Source organism: Ranitomeya imitator, chromosome 9 (assembly GCF_032444005.1).
Source record: "Ranitomeya imitator isolate aRanImi1 chromosome 9, aRanImi1.pri, whole genome shotgun sequence".
Taxonomy (NCBI): Eukaryota; Metazoa; Chordata; class Amphibia; order Anura; family Dendrobatidae; genus Ranitomeya; species Ranitomeya imitator.
Genome location: NC_091290.1, coordinates 74022031 through 74027574, shown reverse-complemented (window position 1 = coordinate 74027574; position 5544 = coordinate 74022031). Strand labels below are relative to the sequence as shown.

At 59.7% G+C, this 5544-nt stretch overlaps 1 non-coding gene across 1 annotated transcript; it reads left to right on the top strand.

Annotated features, from left to right (window-relative positions):
• Positions 1-4978: 4978 nt before the first annotated feature.
• LOC138649872 (5.8S ribosomal RNA) lies at positions 4979-5130 on the top strand. Its single transcript, XR_011315380.1, has one exon. It is a non-coding gene; the product is annotated as a 5.8S ribosomal RNA (ribosomal RNA).
• The last annotated feature ends 414 nt before the right edge of the window (positions 5131-5544 follow it).

Below are 5544 nucleotides of genomic sequence, written 5' to 3'. Positions count from 1 at the left end.
ACCGAGGAGGCTTCCAGGAGCCTGGGGAAGATTATCCAAAAGAGTCCTTGACACTTAGAAATATTTTCAGAAAATCACGATTTTGTGAAAATTGACACGTTTCCCCTACTTCCACGCCAGGGGGGCGTCAATATGATGTGAGGTACCCCAAGGCAGTGACCTAACTGTGGGTGAAGTTTGCGGGTCATGGGCGCAAAGTCGAATTTTGGGTGAAAAACCGCATTTTCATACTCTAAAAATTTCAGACAAGTGTCAGGCTTCCAGGCAGGGAGAAACCGCAGGAGGCGTACCGAGGAGGCTTCCAGGAGCCTGGGGAAGATTTTCCAAAAGTGTCCTTGACACTTAGAAATATTTTGAGAAAATCACGATTTTGTGAAAATTGACACGTTTCCCCTACTTCCACGCCAGGGGGGCGTCAATATGTTGTGAGGTACCCCAGGACAGTCGCCCAAATGTGGGTGAAGTTTGCGAGTCATGGGCGCAAAGTCGAATTTTGGGTGAAAAACCGCATTTTCATACTCTAAAAATTTCAGACAAGTGTCAGGCTTCCAGGCAGGGAGAAACCGCAGGAGGCGTACCGAGGAGGCTTCCAGGAGCCTGGGGAAGATTATCCAAAAGAGTCCTTGACACTTAGAAATATTTTCAGAAAATCACGATTTTGTGAAAATTGACACGTTTCCCCTACTTCCACGCCAGGGGGGCGTCAATATGATGTGAGGTACCCCAAGGCAGTGACCTAACTGTGGGTGAAGTTTGCGGGTCATGGGCGCAAAGTCGAATTTTGGGTGAAAAACCGCGTTTTCATACTCTAAAAATTTCAGACAAGTGTCAGGCTTCCAGGCAGGGAGAAACCGCAGGAGGCGTACCGAGGAGGCTTCCAGGAGCCTGGGGAAGATTATCCAAAAGTGTCCTTGACACTTAGAAATATTTTCAGAAAATCACGATTTTGTGAAAATTGACACGTTTCCCCTACTTCCACGCCAGGGGGGCGTCAATATGATGTGAGGTACCCCAAGGCAGTGACCTAACTGTGGGTGAAGTTTGCGGGTCATGGGCGCAAAGTCGAATTTTGGGTGAAAAACCGCATTTTCATACTCTAAAAATTTCAGACAGGTGTCAGACTTCCAGGCAGGGAGAAACCGCAGGAGGCGTACCGAGGAGGCTTCCAGGAGCCTGGGGAAGATTATCCAAAAGAGTCCTTGACACTTAGAAATATTTTGAGAAAATCACGATTTTGTGAAAATTGACACGTTTCCCCTACTTCCACGCCTGGGGGGCGTCAATATGATGTGAGGTACCCCAAGGCAGTGACCTAACTGTGGGTGAAGTTTGCGGGTCATGGGCGCAAAGTCGAATTTTGGGTGAAAAACCGCGTTTTCATACTCTAAAAATTTCAGACAAGTGTCAGACTTCCAGGCAGGGAGAAACCGCAGGAGGCGTACCGAGGAGGCTTCCAGGAGCCTGGGGAAGATTTTCCAAAAGTGTCCTTGACACTTAGAATTATTTTGAGAAATTTCCGATTTTGTGAAAAATGACCCCTTTCCCCTACTTCCACCCTAAAGGGGCGTCAATATGTTGTAAAGCACCCCGAGACAGAGACCTAAGCGTGGGCAAAGTTTGGGTCTGATGGGTGGAACACTGAAAAAAACGCGATTTTCCACTTAGAACAAACATAGAACTTTCAGACTTCCAGGCGGGGGGAATGCTCTGAAGCTGTACCGAGGACACTTCCATGGCCCCCGGATCGATTTTCAAGAACGAGTCCTTGGGACTTTGAAATTTTTCGGCGATGCGTTTTTGGCTTCCGGGAGCCGCAGAACGTTGGGAAATTCGTTCCGCTCGCCGGCTCCAGGTGTTTCGGGCTAGTCCAGGCCCCAGCTACGCCGCCTGGCCGCCAAATTTCGCAAAATCGAAAAAAAAAAAAATAGAACCGGAATGAGGAATTTCTGGCCGCCGGATCCGCCGCACAGCTCCAGGAAGTCGGACACTTTTCGGCTTCGCTCCCTTAAAGTGTGGGTCGGTGTTTCGCCATGCAAATACCCACTTTTGCACACCAGCTGCAGGATATAGGAGAGAGGGGTACCTCTCGGGCCCGACTGATTTCCGATGTTTTCGTGGTTCCTCAAGTCGGGTAGGCGGTTTGGCGAGTACCCCCCTGTTTGCATGGAAGTCCGCCCTCGCGTCGACACCAGGCTTCCGCGGCTCCAGGGGGACTCTTGCCGGTCGTCTGCCCCAAGTCAGAGACGCGTTTCCCGGGTCGCCTGAGCCTGAACGGACCCTCCCCAAGCGTGTTCTGGTTCTCCGAGGGTGACGGATGTCAGAAGGGAGGCAGATCTGGAGTCTTCGTCCCGAGGAGGGCTCCAGGAGGGCGGATTGCACCCCCTGACTCGGTCCCCTCAGAGCAGGCTTGGCGTTTCTCTGTGTCGGATGTCTCCCGCTTCCACGCCACCGGGGAGACCTATGAGAGAATCGCACTGTGACCCGGATTCCGTCTCGAGGGCGCCCGTAGCGTGTCGGAGAGGGACCTCCAGGACTATCGGGCATGTTTCTTCCCCGTCTCCCCGAGGGGAAGGATGGCAGCGGGTGGGGTTTCTCACCCATGCCCCCCACCGGCTCTTCCTCCGATCGATTTGGCTCAGCGCTCCCGGGTGGGGAGGTGGTGCCGCTCGCTCGGCCCGGGCTTTGGAGCCCGCGTCGGTCTAAGGCGGGCGGTCTCCTTCCTCTTTTACCCCCCCGGGATTCAGGCACGCATCCTTGGGCGTGCACGCCGGCAGTCGCCTCCCGTTCGCAGGACGGTGGCTGCCGTGCAGAGGGGGAGTTTGACCCGAACTGTGGTACGGCAGGGGTCCGACGACCCGCGCGGGCGAATGGCGGGGCGCCCACCCACCTCGGCGTGGGGGCCCGTCGTCCGAATCGCTCCCCGCGCGGGGTAGCACAACGATCTTCTCCGAGGGCGGCCCTTTGACTTCCAGATGCGCAGCTCGCCCGCGGAGGCCCGTGCCGACCCCCACCCAGCGTCCGATGGGCGGCCTCCGCGGTGGGCATCGGCGAGAGCGGCGGCGGTGGGTGGCGCTTCCACGCCACCGCCGAGCTCCGCGTTCTCCAGTCTTTTCCCGAGCCCCTACGATAGTGGGGGGATGACAGACGCGTGGGGAGGCAGGCGGAGTGGGTTCTCACCGCGTGGTGTGCCCGGCCGAACGCCGTCGCCTTCCCCGCTCGTCCGACGTCCTCCGAGGCGGCTCGGAAGGGAGCGCGAGAGGGAGAGAGCGAGAGAGAGAGAGAGAGACCAAGCGGACGCCCCAGAGCGAGAAGGGAGGATGGAAAAGGGAGAGACGAGTGGGGCAAAAAGAGTTTTGGCGAAGGGGAGTACCCGGCGAACTGCCGCCCCGGGCTTCTTCTGTTCTCAACAGCGGAGGCACGGCTTTGGGGGGGAGACGCCGCTCGGTTGGGGCTCCTTTGAGGTTACGGGCAAGAGCCCGGGACGAGGGACTACGCCATAGGGCGACGCCGACACGGCCAGGCCAACTGCGCCCCCCGTGCGACCTCCGCGTCGCTGGCGGGCTCTGCGCCTGAGCCGCGGTGGACCCCGACGGCCAGCCCCCCTCTCCCACTCCTCGCGCCCGTCCGCCGGTGGGTCGAGGACCCCCCGTGGCGGAGGCAGGTCTAAGCCAGACGGAGGCCCCGCATAGGCCCCCCACCGCCCTGGCCCCTCTCCCCAGCAGCGACTCTGTGTGTCGCCCCGGGAGCGGTGGGTCACGAGGCAGGGTGGCCGTGGCGTCCTCCGAAGGCCAGTCACCTACGGCCCTCCCCGTGCAAGGGGTGGTTTTTACAACAGATGCCCTCCGATTGGGAGGCCGGGTCTAAGCCAGATGGTGGCGCCGCATAGGCCCCCCACCGCCCTGGCCCCTCTCCCCAGCAGCGACTCTGTGTGTCGCCCCGGGAGCGGTGGGTCACGAGGCAGGGGAGCCGTGGTGTCCTCCGGAGGCCAGTCACCTCGCCCTCTCCGTGCAAGGTGGGTTTTTTTCCAGACACCCTCCGCATCGGCCGCCTCGCACCGTACAGCGTGCACGATCTCCCCAGTGGCACTGCACTCGCCGTTCAGGCTCCTGTTTTCCTCCGGAAGGTGACGCCCCGGGATGCCCGCCTGCCGGCACGGACGACGAGGAGGATTTCCCTTCCTCCGGGTGCCCTTCCCGCTGCGGGGCTTCCTATCTGGCTTCTCTCCCTCGATTGATTAAGTCCCTGGCCTTTGTACACACTGCCCGTCGCTACTACCGATTGGATGGTTTAGTGAGGTCCTTGGATCGGCCCCGCCGGGTTCGGCCAAGACCCATGGTGGAGAGCCGAGAAGACGATCGAACTTGACTATCTAGAGACAGTAAAAGTCGTAACAAGGTTTCCCTAGATGAACCTGTGGAAGGATCTTTAATGGGCGAGTGAAAAATACCGATGAGGTGCAGATCAGGAGGCCAGCCGCCCGCCAAATCCCCGAAGGGTACCGAACGTGATGGGGGCGGTGGTAGGTCTCTTTCTGCTTCGCCAGGGCGCTCCGCAGGGTGGGGACGGTGAGGGCACGTGAGGACAGCGGGCGGGCGACGTCGGGAGGGTGCGGGGAGCCCCTCTCGCTCCGTCGCCCAGGAAAAAGACGCCCGGCCTCGCGCCGACGATTGTTGCCCTGCCGCTGCCTGCCGAGGAAAAATAAGAAGCCCCCCGCGTACGCGAAAGGCCGTCCCGGGTACCATTCTCCTGTGCGCTCACACACCCCTCCCCGGGGTATGTGGGTCTGGGCGGTAGGTTGAGAAGCCTCGAGCCCTCCTTTGTTCTCCTCCCCGCTGGAGGGAGGGACGGGGAGGCCGAGCGCCCGGGCAACAGGGCCGAGATTTGAAAACAACCCTCCAAAGCATCCCAGTCTTTTGCGGCCGGCTGACACGAGAGTGAAAAGGGGGGCGCCTCCGAGTGTCCCCAAACCAGAAAGCGCGACTCTTAACGGTGGATCACTCGGCGCGCGCGTCGAAGAACGCAGCTAGCTGCGAGAATTAAGTGTGAATTGCAGGACACATTGATCATCGACACTTCGAACGCACCTTGCGGCCCCGGGGTGCTCCCGGGGCTATGCCTGTCTGAGGGTTGCCCCTCCATCTATCGCCTCCATGGCGCAGCTGGGGTCCCCTCGCAAGGGTGACAACGAGGGAGGCCTGAGGCTCCGTGCCCTGATGGTCTCTTCTCCTTTATCCCTTACGTCCCCCCAAGGCCAGACTCACCTGCCCTGGGCCCACCTGATGGGGTTTACCATCGTCACTCCCCCCGTTGCGACGTGAAACCCTGTGGCGCAATGAAGGTGAAGGCCGGGGCGCTCCAGCCGAGGTGGGATCCCGCCGCCCGCTCCGGGGGGTTGACACGGCGGGTGCACCATCGGCCCGCCTCTGTCGGGGAGGTGGAGCATGAGTGCGCGATAGGACCCGAAAGATGGTGAGCTATGCCTGGGCAGGACGAAGCCAGAGGAAACTCTGGTGGAGGTCCGCAGCGACCCTGATGTGCAAATTG